The following is a 21,073-nucleotide window of genomic DNA, read 5'->3' as shown; positions in this document are numbered from 1 at the left end:
CTCTGCTCTTCACCCTGCTGACACATGACTGCACACCAACCTACAGCTCCAACCACCTTGTGAAGTTTGCGGACGACACAACGCTGGTGGGGCTCATCACCAAGAGCGATGAGACCCACTACAGGAAAGAGGTTGAGCTCCTGACCACGTGGTGCAGAGACAACAACCTCCTGCTAAATGTCAGTAAGACCAAGGAGATTATTGTCAACTTCCAGAGAGGCCACACCTGTCACCCCCCATTGACCATCGACGGCGCCGCGGTGGAGAGGGTGAGCAGCACCAAGTTCCTGGGGGTGCACATCAGTGAGGACCTCTCTTGGACCACCAACACAGCATCACTGGCCAAGAAAGCACAACAGCGCCTCTACTTCCTGCGCAAACTCAAGCGGGCAAGTGCTCCACCACCCATCCTGACTACATTCTACAGAGGAACTATTGAAAGTATCCTCTCCAGCTGCATCACTGTGTGGGGCGGTAGCTGCACTGACTATAACAGGAAAGCTCTACAACGCATTGTGAGAACAGCTGAGAGGATAGTTGGTGTACCACTCCCCTCCCTGCAAGACATTTACACCACTCGCCTCACCCGCAAAGCCATCACAATTGTCAACGATGCAACCCACCCCGCGCACTGGCTGTTCAGCCTCCTGCCCTCTGGAAAGAGATACAGAAGTCTCCACTCCCGCACTACCAACTACCAGGCTCACCAACAGCTTCATCCACCAGGCTGTCAGACTGCTGAACTCTCTTCCCTCCCGGCTCCCAGCCAGCAGAATCACCAGATTGGCAGAAGTATAGGAAGACAGATTGGACTCTACCCACCCCCCCCACCCCCCACGCACACTCTCCAACAAGGAAACACTCTCTGAACCAAGAACTGGAAAACATTCCTGAATGGAAACAACTACCTCTGCATTGCAATTGCACACACCTGCTGCTATATATTTTTAGTATTTCTTTTAGCACTATTTATATTATTATATTACTATTTATTACCTTATTGTTAGGGCTGTTTTTGTTGTGCATCTGCACCTTATTGTTGTCAATGTCTACGCATGGGACAGTGTGAAACGTAATTTCAATTCCTTTGTATGGCAAGTACAGTTGAAGAAATTGACAAATAAAGTATTCTATTCTATTCTATTCTATTCTATTCTATTCTATAACATTTATAGAGTTGGTTATGTGCCCCTTTGGTAGTTACGTGTTTTGATATTTACATGTTATGTTTACATATGCATGTTCAAAGCAGTAATAAGTATGTGTTATATCTACCTAGTTGTTTTCCCTGCATTGATCTGAGTATAGCTTCTGAGAGGCCAGTCAAGTATTCATGAGGGTGGTAAACAGGAAGTGTTGGGTTGTTGTTGCTGTGTGCTGAGAGCAATGAGGCTTCTAAAAAAGTTATCCGTCTCCATCTTGCTGTTTCTAATCATTCAGAGTGATTCCAAACCACATAGCAAACCCTCACGTTACAGGTAATATACAAAATTAAAGTCCACTTCTCTCTTGTTGATCAACTGAAATGTTCCCACTTATTTTAAGATGAGAAAACAATATAACAGAAAAGGAGCTGGAGAGCTGGAGATCATTATGACCGTATGGTTGCTTCGCTCCATCTGGAGTAAACAAAATAAAACAGGGTGGTACTTTGGAAAGTCTGGTGTCAGGTTGAGGGGACTCCAGTAACCTGGCCTCAACTCCGAAGCAGAGCAGAAAGTCTCAGGAACAACTGCAGAATACATGGGTAGTACCCGAACCATTCAGGCCAAGAAATGTCCTGAGAGCAACTATCTTGAAGCTAGTTTACTAGCTGTACTAGCTGTTCAAAGTCCGCTCGCTCTGCCAAATAGCCACTCACTTTCTCAACAAGCAGCAAACTTCAGTGCAGCAGCGTTCAGGTCGACATTCGCTGCTTTGCAGTGTCTAATAGTTCAGCTACAGGAGTCCACTCTCTTTTGTGTAAGCTCCTCTGATTGTCTCCCTTTGACTGCTCTGACACAAAAACTTCTAAACTTGTGTCTAGTTCACTTCTACTGGGACAAAACTGCAAGTAACATGTTTATTTTTAGCACCTTTAGTTTTTTTCAACAAAATAAATAATAAAATTAAATAAATACACTCTTATATGCTTGATATTTTAACCATGAACTTAAAATGTCATCACACAACAAAGCATGTTATTAACTCTCTTTCATTTTGTAGGATTGATGTGTTATGAACTGAATATTTGCAGTTTCCCATTTTCTGTGAGTTTTCTTTTGTTTGTTTGTTTTTTGGCTACAATAAAGAACAACTCCACACAAACAGCTGACAGAACCACAAACTCGTCCGTGTATTATAGATTTATGAGCTCGTTTTTTATTTAATGTCAGTAACATGTTTCAATAAGGTTTGGACAACAAAAGATTGAAAAAAGTAAATTCCATAAAGTCATGTGTCCACTGTGCAGCTGTGTTGATATAATGAGTGAATGATTTGAGCTTTTCACTGCCTGCTGTGTTTCCTCGACTCCTGAGCAAAGATAAAGAGTCAGTTCAGACCTGCAGTTGGTCCTCGTGGTGTTTGAACTTGAATTCAGCCTGATTTGTTTTTCATGTCTTCTCCTCCATCATCAGTTATCAGGAGAGCAGACAGTCAAAGTACAAGAATTCAAACAAACACAGAGATTCTACTTACAGAGCAGACACAGCACAGATGTTTCCTTCATCGTCCTTCTCACTCATTTGAGCTTTTTTTCATTTCTGTCACTGACACCAAGTAAAGCCCGCCCTCTTCCTCTGAGCACCAGCTTTCTATTGGTTCAAGGACAGTGAGGTGTCAGTGTGTGTGTGTGTGTGTGTGTGTGTGTGTGTGTGTGTGTGTGTGTGTGTGTGTGTGTGTGTGTACGTCCCCCTCAGTGAGAGAGGCAGATATGAGCTGAAACACAGGAATCAAACCAGGGACGCTGCTGTTATGGAGCTGAACTGGAACCATTCAGACACTGAGGCCCTCTGAACACATTTTAATTACAGCTGTGCAGAGACACACTGATGACTGACTGGAACACTATGATTCACATTTTACATTAACACCATCCTCACACATGGTTTATATTTGGCCACTAGAGGCAGATGTTGGACTTTAAACGCAAACTAACCAGTCATGTTAGATGGTCACTGTGTTGATATGTAGATGTTAATGTAATGATAAGGTTTACCAGCAGGGGGCACTGTATTTAAGAAAGCTCATGAATACCTCCAGGGGAGCACATGAAAGAAGACTGGTCTGTGGCGTGACATAAGAATGGTGTTAATAAAATGTTTGGGGCAGTAGCTCACAAAGCAGAAGTGGATGCTGTGTTATTTTGAACAAACGCTACGAAGGCAACACATGGTACCAGGAGTAAATGTGAAAGAGTGGAACCGTTCAAAGTTCTGTTTGAGACGGAAGGTTTGAAGCCACCGGAAGGACTGAAACTGGTGGGGAAAGTGAACAGCAACTGGTGGTGTTTTAAGCAGCAGTGTGAGCTGTATATGGCAGCCATGGGACTGGACTCCAAACCCGATGCCAGGAAAATTGCATTGCTGCTCACGGTACCTGGTCCTCAAGCCATTGAAGTCTTCAACACGTTTGAGTTTGAGGAACTTGGTGACACATTCACATTTTACATTAACACCATCCTCACACATGGTTTATATATGTGGCCACTAGAGGGAGATGTTGGACTTTACATACTAACATGGATACAAGCAGATCATCAGTGATGCTGTCATAGTTGGATTAAAAGACATTAAGATAATAACTTTTTATTAAGTATAAACATATTGTATTGAATGAAAAAGTTGTGTTTGATGTCACTGTTGATAAAGATTCCCTTCATTTAAATATGTGTGTATAAGATGGCATATACAATCCAATCATCCAGCCATCCATTTTTCAGGGTCGTGGGGGGTGGAGCCTATCCCAACTGTCTTAGGGCGAGAGGGCGGGTACACCTTGGACAGGTCTCCAGTCTGTTCCAGGGCTCAAATACAATCTATTTACAGAAACATTTAAGTTGTAAAATACTCTTTGCTAATCATATTACATATTTAAAAGTTACTTGCTTTATGTTACTTTGGCAACTCACAATCTATTTTACACCAGTGCTGGTCCAGTTGAAGAAGATGGTGTGAGTTTAAAACATAAGCTTGAATATCAATGTGTGTGAGTGCTGTCCATGGTGCTGATCAACAGCTGGAATATCACAAGCTGAATGGACTCAGGCCCAGACTCGCTATGTTTTTTTTTCATTGAAACATATTTACTGAACACTTCTAAGTGTGCTATACACTGAACTTATGGACTAGTACTATGCTATCACTCTAGTATCAATCTAAGATCAATAGCAGCATTGGCATCAATCATTTCTGCTATAACTCACTGAGGTGTAACAGGAGGGTCTCTGAGCTGGTTCAGGAGATGAGTCTGTCCAGTCTGAGTCACATGTTCATCAGTTTGTAGTTCATCTCTAAACACTTCAGCTCCTTATGTTAAAGCTCTGAGTGTGACTCTGTGAATGTTTCCCAGGTGGAGTAACAATAAATGAACACTCAGTAAGGTTAACAAAATAAAATTATTTTATATTCATTATTATCAAAGACTTTTCAAGATGTTCTGTTTTTATTTGACCAGTTTAAATAATAAATTTTTAAAAAGCCATGTCAGCAGCTGCCTGCTGGTTTCAGTGTGACTTACTGTAAAACATCAAAGTAAAATCTCTCTGTCTGAGATGAAGCTTTGCTGCATTATTTAAAGCCGTTGAATAGTTTCTGCTGCTGTGGTTTAATGCTTGTTTTCTTTTCTGCAATGAAAAGATATGTGGGTCGGTTAGCCACGACCAAGTCAGATTTTCCATCAGACATCTCGGTGAAACCCACAGAACCACACGAGGAAAATAAGTGAGAGCAAAGGTTTATTATTCACGCAGAGAAATTAAATAGTTGCTGCGGGAACAAGAACAAGGTGCTTGAATCATACTTAAAATATAAAAAGTGAACCTACTGTGTCCATGAAACACATTAACATATTTATACTGTTTTTCACTGCAGCAAAATACATTTAAAACTTACTTAGATAAAATCCTCATATGGTTTTTGAATTTTTGAATCATTTTAATCTAAATCCATGGAGAATCAATATATGGATGTGCTTTGGTCTGAGGTGCTGGGATGAACCAGTTAGAGACCAGCAGGAGGACAGCAGTGGTTGGACTGGTGGATTACTTCAGTAAAGAGTAGATGGCGTCTGGCTCTGGTTTAAAGTCTGAACACAAACAACAACAGGAAAAATGATTACAAGCTTTCTAGTTCTTGGCGACTTTGTTGAAAGATTTAGTCACATTTCTAAATGTCCTGTGATAAACTGGTGTAGCCGACCTCTCACCATGAGCACCTAAATAAGCTCCAGCTCCCATGTGAAACAGTGAAGCAGTAACAGTGAGCAGTGGTGCAGCACCTGTGTGAAGCGAGGTGCTTCACAGCCGTGTCAGAGTGAGCAACTAACAGGCTCACAACATTTTGAACAAGTATGAGAGTGAAAGTGGGCTCACATGTGAGTTTATTTAGTGTGACGTTTACGTGATATATTTAAAATACTAGATTTAAGTCTTAAGTCACATTGATATTTGATTTGATTAACATTGTAGCCTGTACACTGGTCTAAAATCGGTCTCTTTAGGACATGACTAACGGAGTTAATGAACTGGTGAAAATATAACTTTGATTTATGTAATACTAATTAGAAAGGCTTTTTATTTTTTTGTGTATATTATTAAACAGGATTTATTTTCTATATTTTAATATGAGTGAAATTTCAGGAAATGTTTAGTTCCTGAGTTGTCTGGGTCAATCTTTAAAAGTGTGCCTAATATTAAAGTCAGTATTTGACATTAGAACGTTTTGGCATCTACTTTACATCAAACCCAAAACCCCACCTAGTTTGATCAAAACTGGGGTATCAAGCTTTAGACACAGTACAGAGCAGTTAGAGCGCAGCTAAAAAGACTGTGTGAAGATTAACACATGTATCTAACTTTTGTAAATAGCTGAAGCTTTTCATGGTCTTTGCATTTCTCAACACTTCTGCTGAGATACAACAGCTACCCTAACTAGTTGAAGGTGCACGACCACAGATCTGACACCTTTTTCAGTGCAAACTGACGCTTCACCACAGGGCAAGTTCTCACGATATGAACTCTGTGCTTGGCCAAACCAGAACAGAGAAGTGTCATCAGCTTCAGACTACAGGAAGGAGCTGCTGTGGTTTTACATGCAGAACTTTTTAAGTAGTTAAAAAGATTCATCGTATAACAGTTGTCTCTGTTTAAACTTCATATTAACATTCACTCTTCTAAGAGATGGTGTGCGCCATTAAGATAGCAGTGTAATTGAATTCAATTCAGTTGACTTTTATTTTTATACTGCCAAATCACAACAAGTTGCCTCAGTGAGCTTTATATTCTAAAATAAGGACCCTACAATAATACATAGACAAAACACAGAAATCAAATGACTCGATTTGACAAACACTTGGTGACAGCGGGAAAGACAAACTCTCCTTAACAGGAAGAAACCTCCAGCAGAGCCAGGCTCAGGGAGGGGCGGGCATCTGCTGAGTGGACAGTGTGAGATGTAGTCTCACCACAGACTGTCTCAGTCTAAAGAAACATCATGGAAAACATTATCTGTTGTACCAGGTGTGTGTGTGTGTGTTTTCAGTAGCTCACTGACTGGTTTGTGACAAAGGTGGAGTCAAAATGATTGAACTGTTTTAAAGATGAGTCAGAGCCCTGAACTGTGTGTGTGTGTTTTTGCTCAGAGACTAATTAATTGTCATGATAGTCAGTGTTATCAATGAGATAAGCTGTTATGTCTCAATATTTGTGGAATTTGTTTTACATTAAAATATCTTATTAAAGTAACCTGTGCATGAAGGAAACTCCTTAAACTACTACTATATTATTTAATGTAAATATGAGGACAGGGATTCTGGGTAAAAAAAAAAAGACAGAAGGAGCAAAATATAAAGGTCAAGGTGTTGAGACCCGCACAGACAATTAACCAGTGAACAGTTTAGGAGCTTTGGGCAGGTTTCACAGTTTTGAATATGCAGGTTGTTACTGTACGCTTTGTTGTTCAGGAAAACTCAGCGATGATGATCCGTATTTATTGAATATTATTAGTTTATGTTGCAAAGACAATAACCTCTGATTGTATATTACTGATTCAGTCTAACATATATCAATGTTAGCATTACTAAACCTCAGGTCTACATGTTACACAGATCACCACCAAATCCTGACTAAAAGGTGCTTAGTGGTAATTTTAGTGACAGCTTTTTACAGTATCTACTTGGGGCTTTGTATCTAATGTCCCCAGAAGCTTACAACCTTCAGTCACTCCTTCTCCTTTAATACCATGTTACACATCTCTCTAAATCCTGTTTGATTTTTGTTTGCATTGTTTTGTTTTGTTATATCAACCTGAGAAATATTAGAAAACTGAAGTCTGAAGTTTTTAAACAGAAGCATTAGATGCTCGTTCATGTATCAACATCTGTAATTCTTGGATTTCTCCACACAGTAAATCTGTCCTGAACCACCTGCAGGTTATTTAAAATGCTGTCAGACAGACAGACCCACATCACCACCACAGTCAGCAGACCAATAAGAGCAGCTGTACCTCTCATCTGTGATCTGGTTTTCGTGTCTTTGATGATGATTCGACCATAACTGATGTCTTCTGTTCTCACTGCAGAGTAGATTACTGCTGCATCACTGTCTGCACAACAAAACACACAAATTGTTGGAATCACATAAATATGAAGCAGTAAAGTCATTTAAACTTTGAGTAAAGCTACATATGTTAAACTGAGTTAAGCTAATTATAAAAATAAATTATGAATAAAACTATAGTAAGTTTACTTAATGTGAATATGAATTATTTATTTCTAACGCCTGATAGAGAAACACCTGCAGGTGACTTTAAAAACAATCATAAACAGGAAACTGTACGACTGCAGAGGTGTTAGCTTGTGTTAACCACAGACAACAAACACAGAGGGCAGCATGTAAAGAGCAATGCTCAATGAGCACAGAGTGAAATTTTACAGACTTAAAATGACTGAGTTATTAAATGTGGAGAGGGGAAACAAAACAAAAGAAAAAAAGTTAAAGCCGTGACATACAAAGATGAACTCTGGCGAAATTACTACAGAGTTAAACTTTAGCATCAATTTAGTAGAACGTTTATTTTTCTATTACAATTCACAGTTGTATTTTCTTCACCTGCTTCATAATATCCTCATAGAAATCTTTTCATGAGACATAAAATCTCTATGAATATAATCAGAACTTAAAAGTATTTTATAAAATTGGAGCTGAATAAACACAAATAAAATAACCAACAAAGGACCTCAAATTACCGTTGTTTTGTTTTTTTGGATGTTGATGAGTTGATATTTTGACATCACTGTACAAGATGTCATCTGTGAGGCCATTTTCCACAGCTTCATCTAGTGAAATTATTAAAATTAAGAAAGTATTTACAATCACAACATTTTACAGTGAAGAATCCAAATAAAAACAAAAAATAAACAGTTTTACATTTTTAATGTGAAATTAAAATTTTAAAAATCAATAATAAACATAAATAGTATAACACATGGATTTACATAACCACATATATTGAAAAGTCTGAGTCTCACCTTCAGGTTTCCTGTGAACACATCGTCTCACCAGCAGAACCAGCAACACCAGTAGAACCACAACACAGACTGATCCAACAGATGACAACACAAAGAGAACAGGAGGAGAGGTGGATGTAGGTGGAGGTGTGGATGTAGGTGGAGGTGTGGATGTAGGTGGAGGTGTGGTGGTGTGTTCCCCTAAAATAAAGCAAACACAGTCACTAAGTTGTCGTCACATTGTGAATGTTGAAAGCTGCAGAAACACAGACAGGTGAGTGTGTCACCTGTGACAGTGATCCAGCTGGATGGAGACTCTCCATGACCGCTGATGTCACACTTGTAGAGGCCTTCATCAGACCTGGAAACATGCTGGATGGTCATGTGACCTGTAGGCTGCTTCCTGATGAGGGAGCCATCTTTATAGAAAGCAGCTGGGAGGTTGGAGGGAGTGGTCTTTGTTTTACAGAGCAGAGTGACGTCATCTCCCTCCATCACAGGGAGGACAGGACTCTGCAGGATCACTGATCCACCTCAACACAGAGACAAACTACAGCATTTCATCCATTTACACACAGCTTCATCAACACTAACTCCACACACTCAGCTTACCAGTGACTGTCAGGTTAACCATGTTACTGATGGGACCCTCTCTGGACTCACACCAGTAAACTCCACTGTCATGAGGTACTGTTAAACTGATCTTACACGTAGAACCATTTACTTCTCCCCACCCATCTCCACACTGAGTCCTCTGTTGTTTGCTTGTGTTTCTCCTCAGAGTCCATCCAGCAGAGCTGTCGTCCTCCTCACAGCTCAGAGACACAAAGTCTTCCTTAAAGAACTGAGAGCTGCTGGGACTCACAGTCAGACGAGCTGTGAGGGTTAAAATGAAAGAATTATGATCTGTTAGTCTTTACATTCTGAAACATGAACCCAATCAGGTCATATCAGTGAGCATTTCTCAGGTTTAAACTGTGACAGAAGAAGGTTACTGACCTTGGTTTGTTGTGCAGCTCAGCAGTGAGATCAGAACTAAAGAGAAATGACACTCAGGTTGATTTGAGGTGAACATAAAGAACAACTCCACACAAACAGTTGACAAACACACAAACTCATCTCTCTGATATATCTGCTCATTTTCTCTTTGATTCCAGCAACATGTTTCAATAAAGTTTGGACAAGAAAACACTGAAAATCTATCAATTTTCATAATCGCTTGTTCAAATTTGTTAATACCATCAACGTATTCATACATTTTGGACTTTTCATGATCCTCTACTCCAGCTTTTATACAAAAAACAACATTTAAATTAATCATTATGTGCAGTGACTAAAGATTGAGTGTAGACAGTGATCACTACTTTTAAATAACACAGTAAAGTCATGTGTCCACTGTGCAGCTGTGTTGATATAATGAGTGAATGATTTGATCTTTTCACTGCCTGCTGTGTTTCCTCGACTCCTGAGCAAAGATAAAGAGTCAGTTCAGACCTGCAGTTGGTCCTCGTGGTGTTTTGAACTTGAATTCAGCCTGATTTGTTTTTCATGTCTTCTCCTCCATCATCAGTTATCAGGAGAGCAGACAGTCAAAGTACAAGAATTCAAACAAACACAGAGATTCTACTTACAGAGCAGACACAGCACAGATGTTTCCTTCATCGTCCTTCTCACTCATTTGAGCTTTTTTTCATTTCTGTCACTGACACCAAGTAAAGCCCGCCCTCTTCCTCTGAGCACCAGCTTTCTATTGGTTCAAATGCAGTGAGTGGGAAAATAACTTTTTCGATTTGCTTGGAGAAAAGGTTAGCTACTTGTCACTTACCAACACACTGCATGTCCTGATTTTTTTTTTCAATGTTTCTCTTTTTTTGCCTACTGAACTTTGAATTATTTCAAAGAAAAAGACCAGTAAAATCCTAAAATTGTGGAAATATATTATCATTACTTGTTATGAACTGAATATCTATCCACCCTGCCCCTGACACTCAAATTTTCTCTGGTCTCATTGAGCTGTAGTTTGGTTCATCAACAAATCTACAGGGTTGGCCATTTATATGGATACACTGTAATAACATGGGAATGGTTGGTGATATCAGAATCAGAATCAGAATCGTGTTCATTGGCCAAGTATATGTGCAGACACATACAAGGAATTTGGTTCCAGTAGATGGAGGCTCTCAAGCACAGCAATGTAAATCACACACACACACACACACACACACACACACACACACACACACACACACACACACACACACACACACACACACACACACACACACACACATATCAAAGTCCTGTTTGTGGCACATTAGTATATGTGAGGGGGCAAACTCCTCAAGATGGGTGGTGACCATGGTGGCCATTTAGAAGTCGGCCATCTTGGACACAACTTTTGTTTTTTCAATAGGAAGAGGGCCATGTGACACATCAAACGTATTGGTAATGTCACAAGAAAAAAAATGGTTATTATACATACATATACATACATACACTCAACAAAAATATAAACGCAACACCTTTGTTACTGCTCCCATTCCCCATGGGATGGACGTAGAGACCTAAAATTCATTCCAGAAACACAATATAACCATCCCTCCCAAACAGTGGTCACAAATCAGTCCAAATGTGTGGTAGTGGGCACATCTGCTATATTGAGATAATCCATCCCACCTCACAGGTGTGCCACATCAGGATGCTGATCTGACATCATGAGTAGTGCACAGGTGTACCTCAGACTGCCCACAACAAAAGGCCACCCTGGAATGTGCAGTTTTGTCTCACAGCAAAATGCCACAGATGCCACAAGCAATGACTGAGCGTGCAATTGGCATGCTGACAGCAGGAATGTCAACAGCAGTCAGGTTAGCCAAGGCTTTCTCGAAGTCTGTCGCATGGACAAGGAGGTCATCCAGGTAGACCACACAGCGGTCACGGGGAATGTCAGCCAGAACCCTCTCCATTAGGCGTTCAAATGTGGCTGGGGCATTGCAGAGGCCGAAGGGCATCACCTTAACCCTTTAAAACCGGTCAGAGTGTGCACGCTCCGTTTTGCGTAACTATTTTTAAATCCCGGTAGCACTGCAACCACGTAAGCTAGCGCAATAAATTTTTTTTGTATATGATACCGGAGGAGTTGTACTTACATCTTATGCCATCAGCTTGTCCTAGGTCACAGTTTCCTTCCACATATAGCTTTGCAAAAACTGCATAAAAAGCACTTGCAGCAACAAAAATATAATATTCCAGAAACACGCTTTGCTGATCCGATCAGCTGTTCATAACACTTCCTACGTCCATCAGCACGAACTATTGCATGTCCGCCATGACCTGCCCGAAACCGGAAGTGACGTCATTTTCACGGAAATGTAGTTTACCATCAAGGCCTCATGAGCTTATGCAGGTGTTTTTAAAAGTTATGTTTGACTTTATGACTTTCTGTGTCGTTTCTGGGATACTTAGGACTCATATTGCACTGCTGGAAATAGTTTATTTTGATGCATATGCTGCTTTTTTGCAAATTTGCACTATAATATTTATTTTCATTTTTCCTGCAGTGTATAGAAATTGGTGTATTTCAAAAATAAAACTATGAAGACACTCAAAATAAATTTCCTGTGGTGGGAAACTATTTTGTGCAACTTTTTTGTATTTACAGTTTTGAGGGATAAGCCTCTTAAATTTCTCTAACTAGAAATATATGTTAAAAAACAAAAATGATTTTCAATTTTTTTGTAGTTTATTGCACTTTTTTGCAATTTATGTAATTACTATGCACTTAATGCATGCATATTATTAAAATGTAGGCTGTAATGGTTGTATTGATGTATAGCAACTTGAAATGCTCCCAAAAATGGCTCTACAACATGTAAAAATATAATATAAGCTCTGGCGGACTTGGTTCTATGGTAGGTCTTAAAGGGTTAAACTGCCACAGTCCCTGGCCAATGGAGAAAGCAGTCTTTGGGCGGGCCTCTGGCATCAGCTCCACCTGCCAGTAGCCACTGCGCAAATCGAGGGAACTGAACCAGCAGGACCCAGCAATGTCGTTGAGGGCATCGTCAATCTGGGGCAATGGGTAGGAGTCCTTGCGTGTGATGCTGTTGAGTAGACGATAGTCGACACAAAACCGCCAGGTACCATCCTTTTTCTGAACCAGTACAGCCGGGGCTGCCCAGGGGCTGTTTGAGGGTTCGATGATGCCCACCTCTGCCATTTCACTGATCTTCTGCTCTGCTGCGGCACGCTTGGCAAGGGGAAGGCGACGAGGGCAGAGGCGGATGGGCCGTGCATCCCCAGTGTCAATGTCGTGTTGTACCAGGCTGGTTTGCATGCAGTCCTCATCCTTGGCCGCAAAAGATGTCAGCAAACAAGTCGAGTATCTCTCGCAGCTGCCGCTGCTGATCAGCCTGGAGACCCTCGCAGCTCCTCTGGTATAGGTCCTCGACAGCTTGCTTGGTCTCTGTAGACAGTTGCGGTACTATTGGTGAAGGGAAGGCCCCTTCCCCCGCCAGTGGCGACAGGTCCTCAGGCTTTCTGATGCTGGCTGAAAAAGTGGAGGCAGGCAGCGGGACTTCCTTTGTGGTGTGGAGCTTCACAGCCTCCGTGCCCAGGTAAAGGGTTGCTCGGGACATGTCCACTGTGGCCTCCCATTTGGCTAGCAGGTCCAGACCAATGATGCATTGGTCCTGGATGCTGGCTAGCCAGAACTGGTGGTCCACAGTGTAGTTAGCAACAGTCACTGGGAGGGATCTATCCCCGTTAACTTTGTCAAGCTCCCCCGTGACTGTGGTGATGTGGAGCTGAGTAGGCTGCCAACCCTGCGGTCTTGGGCCATCAGTACCAGGGAGGACTCTGGCCTGTACCAAGGAAAGCGTGGATCCAGTGTCTATCAGGGCTCTACATGAAGGAAATTGCCTTCCCGGGTTTCCTCCGTGGCGTGAGCGATAAGCAGAGTTCTGTCCTTTCCTTATAAGATTCCTAATTATTTAAAGTAACACTCAGGTATGCCATTCAGCTGGGTTAGTTACGACGTCGGGAGCAGCTTGGGAGAACAAGGAAACACAGACTGCTTCAGGTTGTCTTCCCAAATCGACTCAAAGGTTTATTTGATACACAGCAGTTTATATAGAGGAAAAAAGGTTCGTGTGTCAGCTTTCCCAGTTCAAACCGGTACAGACTAAATAAGGAAACGTCTTCCTGCCTTCTGAGCAAAGTATCCCTTGTGTAGTTTATCAGTTCAGCTATAATTTATGATCATCCCAGCAAAATACACTCCTAGACATAGAATACAGAGTTCTTTCATCAGTGAATTCTGAAACAAACCACCTAGCCTTTAACGAGCCTTTTCCAGGAGATAAAGAAAAAGGGAGGATGGGAGTAAGGAAGTGGTCTCATCTCTGTGGTGTTTTTGACCTTCAGGTACCAGCTTGTGAGTCCTACACATTAATTCTTGGGTCACAGAGAAAGAGAAAAACAACTAGTAGATCGGCCTTATTGAGTAACAGTTTTCCTGTATAAAACAATATCCTGTAAATGCTTACCGTGGTATCAAAATATCATAACAGTTCCCCTCTTTTATTATTTTTTAAAAATAATAACTCAAATAGAAAGGAAAAATCACAAATGTAATAACATAATATAAAAAGCAAATCATAAAATGTAATAGTTCACAACCTAATGTTCAATATACACATCAGGAACATCATTGATGACATCTGACACATAATCTGGGTCAATTTGTGCCAATTGCAAATACATTGAAGTAGCTGTACTAGTAGCTACACGGGTTATCATTGAACGTACACAGGGTACCACACAACAGACAATAATCATCAAAAACATGCTGCAACGGTTACAAAGGCTACAATTAGTTCCTTCCATTTTCCAAACGTGTCCTGTAGCCACTTATGTAGCCACTGACCGTGACCTGTATTGGCAATTAGTTCTATCTGCAATGCTTCAAGTCTATTCATAGCTTGTGTGAATGAACCGTTAGGAGCGGTGTTATTGGGAATGAAAGTACAGCATACATCAACGGTTACTAAACCACAGGTACCGGTCCAATTAACAGGTAAAGCTAATCTAAGGGTATTATTGCACAACCAATAAGCACGTGGGATTGGTCTAGTTAGGCGCGTGACCATGTGTGATTTAACTAACTCCACCCAGTCAGTATCATTTAAGACACCCTCTGGGGGATCAATGATCGATTCTCTGCTCGAACTTGAACTGTGTGTGTGTTCCTCCAGATATGATACAACTTCAGCCACAGAGACAGCTAGCCATGTCTCATTACAGCGTGCACCTGGGGAGTCAGAGAAGAATGTATAGTTATCCTTTGTATAATCTATGTGTGTGTCTGGGCCAGTTAACTTTAGTCTGCGCAGACATATCATACTAGTATTAAAATGGAGAGGGATCTGTCCTAAGGGCAGTGAGGGCTTTAACCTATTCTTAGGGCGTTTCATTGGGGCGCAGGTCCCTGCGGTGTCATTAGATAACTTCAATAATTCGCCTAATGGAGTCTCAGGGTTAGTTGGTGTGTGTGTGTGTGTCTAAGTAGGCAGTCGAGAGGGCTCAGAGTCAACTGTAAAGCGTCTTTAAAGAGAGCATTATTTCCGCTGATTTTCTCTAGTCCCTCAGTGAGGGGGAAACCGGATATGGGGTATCCTACTATTACCTGTTCTGGATTAGCCTTTGAACAGACATAACAGTTACTGTTTCCTAAGTCACGAGTGGCTGTTCTGGCATTTTCATACCAGGCGTTAGCTCCTGTTCTAGAGGGCGCATAAGATGGTTTATTAGTGGCGTCTATGTTGCTATTTACTGATTTTAGGGAACGTGAGGAGTGCATTAAGTAGGTGTCTTGCAAAATGGAGCATGAGGTATAGTCAGCAAAATATGACCTGCAGAAATGTGAACATGGTTGCAGTTTACAATACAAAATAGCAAAGAGAAATCCTAAGGTTAATGCGATAGATATAATAAATAACCTAAATATATAAGAAAGTATATAAGAAAAACAGTTCTTCAGTTGTCTCCTGGCCTGGTCCCAGGTTCGAGAGACATTGAATAAGCGTCGTATGATGACAATGGGCATTTCATTTTCTCCATTATCAGGATGAAATGAGTCTGGCTTTATCAGGTTAGACATCATGTGGTACTTTTGGCTTTCTGTTCCTGCTGGATGTTTGAGTACCTTGTTGTTGTTCTTTCAGACGTTGTGTCTTAATCAGTGATTGTGTGTGTGTGTAAATTGGATCCTGGCGCTGGCTCGCCGGAGATGTCGTCTACCCGTGTGTTTATTTGCTCTAGTTCCGGGCGCTGGCTCGCCGGAGATGTCGTCTGCTTGATCCGACGCCTGAGATGGTCCGATTGGGCTGGTCTTAACCCTGCTGGCATGAATCCACTGAGGTTGTCCGTCTGTGAGGATGCTGGTTCTTCGTCACTGCCAGTAAAGCCTGGGGGCTGGAAAACGCGGCCTCCCAGAGTGTCCTTGGTTTTAGTGGCTTCTCCAACATGCGTCTCCTTGTCTCCACTGGTGGAACTGTGGAGGGGAAAAGCTGAGAGAGACAAACTTTCTGATAGTTATTATTCAGTTTTTCTACCAGGTTGTGAACATCAGTGGACAATGCAATATACATCACCTTCTACTAGCGGTGCCCCTCTGGAAGCTGACCATGGTCTTGGAAATAGTCTTATTTCAAATGGAAATAATTTGGTTACTGCAGATTGAGTCATTCTAATCTCACACAGGACTTGAGTAAGTAATTTGACCCAGGTCATTAAAGTTTTAGCACACTTTTGAATTACTTCTAATGTGAATGAAGATCCTCTATCACTGTTAATCTGGTGAGGTATTCCGAATCTGGGTATTATTTCATTGCTCAACTTTTGACAGACTACTTCTGCAGTTTCTTTTGAGGTTGGATAAGCTTCTACTCATTTACTAAATTGATCCACTATTACCAGTAAGTACTTGATGCTTCCTTGTGCTGGCATATGTATAAAATCAATTTGTAATGTATGAAATGGAAAATCTGGTTGTGGTAAATGCTGATGTTTTGCTTTTGATTTTCCTACATTAGTTCGTGCACATGTTAGGCAGGTTGCTAATATGCTTTTTACTGCATGTGATGTTTTCTCAATTACAAATCTTGATTTTATTGCCCCTATTACCCCTCTTTGTCCGACATGACTCACACAGTGAAAATGTCGGGCAAGGACTGGCATCAGGGAATATGGGAGGGCAATCAAATGCTTAAGATTTTGTATAAGCCATCTCTGTCATCTAAGGTACAGTCATTATTCTCCCAATAGGTGTAATCACATGCAGAGGCTTGCTCTTGTATGAATTTTAAATCAACATTTGTGTCTAAATAGTCTGGGAGTGTAACAAGTGGCAGCTGTAGGGGCACAGATAATACTTCCTGCGGCGGTGGGAGCTGTGATGCAGCTGCAGCCTTGGCTGTCACGTCTGCTAAGGCATTACCTGTTGCTTCGTCTGTGTCAGCTGTACTGTGTCCTTTCGTTTTTACAACTGCAATGGCCGATGGCAGCTGTATAGCCTGAAAAAGTCTTTGAACAAAATCAGAATTTAGCAATTTATTTTCCATCAGCAGATCTAAATCCTCTCTGTCTCCACAATGTGCCAAAGTCATGCACAACGCCAAATGCATAGCGGCTGTCTGTGTAAATCGTCACATGCTTATCCAAATGTAGCTCACAGGCGCGTATTAAAGCCATGAGCTCTGCTTTTTGTGCTGAGTGAAATGGTAATGAGTGAGCCTCTAGTATGATGTCAGGCAATGTCACCACTGAATAGCCACAAAGAAATGAGTTGTCACTCGGCCTTGAACAGGACCCGTCCACATAAACCGTGGCTGAGTCTGGGATAGGTGTTTGCTCTAAATCTGGACGTGGTGCTGTGGATTCCTGTATACGTGTCATGCAGTCACGAACGTCAAGCCTGTCTGAGCCATCCTGTCGGTCAGAAGAACACAGCATAGGATCAATAAATGTGCTGGCGAATCAGGTGTGCTGCTCGCTTTTATAGTGAGATTTGCATATGTTGTTTAGTTATGTTTGCTACAATGGTCGTGACCTGGTGATTGGTGTGTAGAATAGTGTCATGTGAGAGTGTGAGCTTCCCGCAGTCCCTTATCATGATAGAGCAAGCTGCTACTGCCCTCAGGCAGGCCGGCATTCCTGAACAATTCAGGCAGCACCTTTGAGTGGCGGAGGTCAGCACTCCCTGTAATGCATTGAAAGAGGCAGTCATTTCTGTGGACCACAGTATTCGAGGAGGCTTGTCTTTTTTTACAACAGTCACGCAGAATGTGGTCATGAAAAGAACAGTCTGGTATCCACTGTCTGCAATAGTTCACCATGCCTAAGAAGGACGACATTTCCTCCTGTGTAGTGGGGCGAGGGACAGAGGTCACAGCTTTGACCCTGTCTGCAGTCATGGAACGTTTTCCGTGAGACAGTGTGAATCCCAAATATTGAACAGAAGTCTGACAATACTGCATTTTCTTTGCTGATGCTTTGTGGCCAGTCTTTTGGAGGTGCTGGAGAAGCATGTGTGTAGCAGTTTGACATAGTTTTTCACTTTCAGCACAGAGGAGGAGGTCATCCACATGTGGATCAGGGTGCAGCCCTGGAGGAGTGAAGCACCATTGAGAAAGCAGCAGAGCTGTCTATCATGCCTTGGGGCAAACGAGTCCAAGTGTACTGCTTATTTCTATGTGTGAATGCAAATAACGGCTGTGTGTCACAGGTACTGAGAAAAAGGAGTGGAGCATAAATCCACCACGGTAAAATGTGTATGCAATGCATGTCAATATGCTGTGAACATCTGAAACGAGAGGTGGCAGAGGAATGTTGACTGCATTAATTTGCCTTAAGTCTTGTATGAAACGCCATACGCCAGGTTTGTTAGGCTTTGGCACAGGATTGACAGGAGTGTGGGCTTTATTACTCCTGTAGTCAATAAATCTCCTATCATGACATCTAGGGCTGCGGCTTTTTCCGTGGAAATGGGATGCTGCTTGACATATACTGCTTGTTGTGTTTTAATAGGTGTACGTGATAAAGTGTACAGTCAATAAATCCTATATCATTCTCACTTTTAGACCACAATGTCATATTCTGGTATTCAGCTGGCAACGTAAGTGCAGAAATAGTACAGTGGATAGGGTAGGTTAGATCTATGTGACGACATATTTCGTAACCTATGTCTGAGTTATGTAACAAAATCACTGTTTGACCTTCACTTGTGTGAGCAGTTATCATGTTGTTGAACAGTGTGAGAGAAACAAAAGTGTGGCTCCCAGTCATGGGATTACCTGGCGTCTGTACACGTTTTTTTTTTTTTTTTTGGCACAGTGTGTGACATAGAGTACCGGACAAAAAGGATGTTGAGTTCATTCTCTGCTGAGGGTCCAGCTGACACAGAGGATGTTCCTTCTCCATCATGTCGGTACATAGGGCAGAGAAAACATAAGCTGTTATCAGTGTCAGCAAACATTTCACCCTTTATGTTAAATTAAATACACAAATTCATTTTTGCTTTGGGTGTCTGCGGCTGCTGGAAAACTGAGCTAAATTTGCACCTCTAGCTTGTCCAACAGTGCATAAAGCGTTTTATGAATACTAGGATAGATTCATCAGGCTTCTGTTTACACATAGTTACTGCATTTAAGTCACTTTTGTCTCTGGACATTGTTAGCAGGAATTTCTTTAGATTCTTAAAGAAATCGGCGACTTTGTCATTATTTACCCTCCTTTTGTCCATAGCGGTAACATTTGATGCATCACGTCGCGGCATTCTATCATATATTTTCTACAGGACTTTTTAAGCAGACTACTTTTCTTATCACAAATGATATTCAACATTTCTACTGACCTGTTTTCTGGCGATAATCGTTCGGGATAAGGCTCCGAAAAGAAATTAGAATGCATTGAACTTCTTAAGTTGTAAACAAAGTCAGTCACATAAGCACTCCCGCATGTTCTGGATACGTGATCATGGACGTCTTCACCGATTCGCGGACGTAGGTTACACGTAACCGGAAATGGGAGTTATACTGAGCCGTTATTTGAGACTTTATTTTGTATTTTATTAATTTTTGGTTTTACAGGTACTTTAGATTTTTTTTTATCGGACCTGTCTGTGGTCTTTGAATAATTCTGACCCATGTTCAGTGATTTCCAGAGGGGTTTACACGCTAGGAGGATTTATGTTAGTATTTTCGCTGCGGCACAGCTGAGGTCACTTTAAATTTATTGCTAGCAATTTTTTGTTTGTGTGAGCAACTCTCACTTAGCGAGCAACTCCTCGCAAAACAACAGGCAACTTCCTGTGTCTTTCTGCTTTTAATTTACTGCTTTTAACCCTTGAGACCCGTGTTTTGTTTTTTTTGTTTTTTTAAAGAAAAATTAAACAATTAATTATTATTATTATTATTATTTTTTACGTATAAATGTGTTGTCTTTCCACTTGATTATAACTGATTTATTTATAACATTTTATATAAAAGAAAAACGAGAAGCACATTAATTCATAGTAATTTAACATAAAATTGTTTGATAGTGTTAATTTGGAAAGCCACAACTCTAGCGGGTCACAAGGGTTAATCTACTTTATTCGGGGACTGAGGAAGTCAGTCAGTGTATCTCTCTGGATCACTAAGTGAAACTTCGTCAGCATATCCCGTTTCTTTATTCGGGGACTGAGGAAGTCAGTCAGTGTATCTCTCTGGATCACTAAGTGAAACTTCGTCAGCATATCCCGTTTTTTTATGGATCGATCACTGAGAGAGGTATAATAGGTCTTTATATAAATATGAAAGACGCATATTTACCTTCTGTCAGTAATCCCACTTCTGACACCAAGATTGAAGGAAATTGCCTTCCCGGGTTTCCTCCGTGGCGTGAGCGATAAGCAGAGTTCTGTCCTTTCCTTATAAGATTCCTAATTATTTAAAGTAACACTCAGGTATGCCATTCAGCTGGGTTAGTTACGACGTCGGGAGCAGCTTGGGAGAACAAGGAAACACAGACTGCTTCAGGTTGTCTTCCCAAATCGACTCAAAGGTTTATTTGATACACAGCAGTTTATATAGAGGAAAAAAGGTTCGTGTGTCAGCTTTCCCAGTTCAAACCGGTACAGACTAAATAAGGAAACGTCTTCCTGCCTTCTGAGCAAAGTATCCCTTGTGTAGTTTATCAGTTCAGCTATAATTTATGATCATCCCAGCAAAATACACTCCTAGACATAGAATACAGAGTTCTTTCATCAGTGAATTCTGAAACGAACCACCTAGCCTTTAACGAGCCTTTTCCAGGAGATAAAGAAAAA

At 41.2% G+C, this 21,073-nt stretch overlaps 2 long non-coding RNA genes across 2 annotated transcripts; both read right to left on the bottom strand.

Moving 5' to 3' along the window:
• Window positions 1-4,918: 4,918 nt before the first annotated feature.
• LOC145425755 (uncharacterized) lies at window positions 4,919-8,694 on the bottom strand. The gene is made up of 3 exons (XR_013906490.1): window positions 8,446-8,694; window positions 7,704-7,802; window positions 4,919-5,286 (listed from the first exon to the last, which is right to left on the bottom strand). It is a non-coding gene; the product is annotated as an uncharacterized LOC145425755 (long non-coding RNA).
• A 5,093-nt stretch (window positions 8,695-13,787) lies between these two features.
• On the bottom strand, window positions 13,788-20,113 carry LOC113017971 (uncharacterized). Its single transcript, XR_013906470.1, has 2 exons — window positions 19,619-20,113; window positions 13,788-16,408 (listed from the first exon to the last, which is right to left on the bottom strand). It is a non-coding gene; the product is annotated as an uncharacterized LOC113017971 (long non-coding RNA).
• Window positions 20,114-21,073: the final 960 nt, after the last annotated feature.

The sequence above is a fragment of the Astatotilapia calliptera genome, chromosome 3 (assembly GCF_964374335.1).
Source record: "Astatotilapia calliptera chromosome 3, fAstCal68.1, whole genome shotgun sequence".
Classification (NCBI taxonomy): Eukaryota; Metazoa; Chordata; class Actinopteri; order Cichliformes; family Cichlidae; genus Astatotilapia; species Astatotilapia calliptera.
The sequence above is the reverse complement of the archived record's forward strand: the minus strand, read 5'-3'. Positions and strand labels throughout refer to the sequence as shown.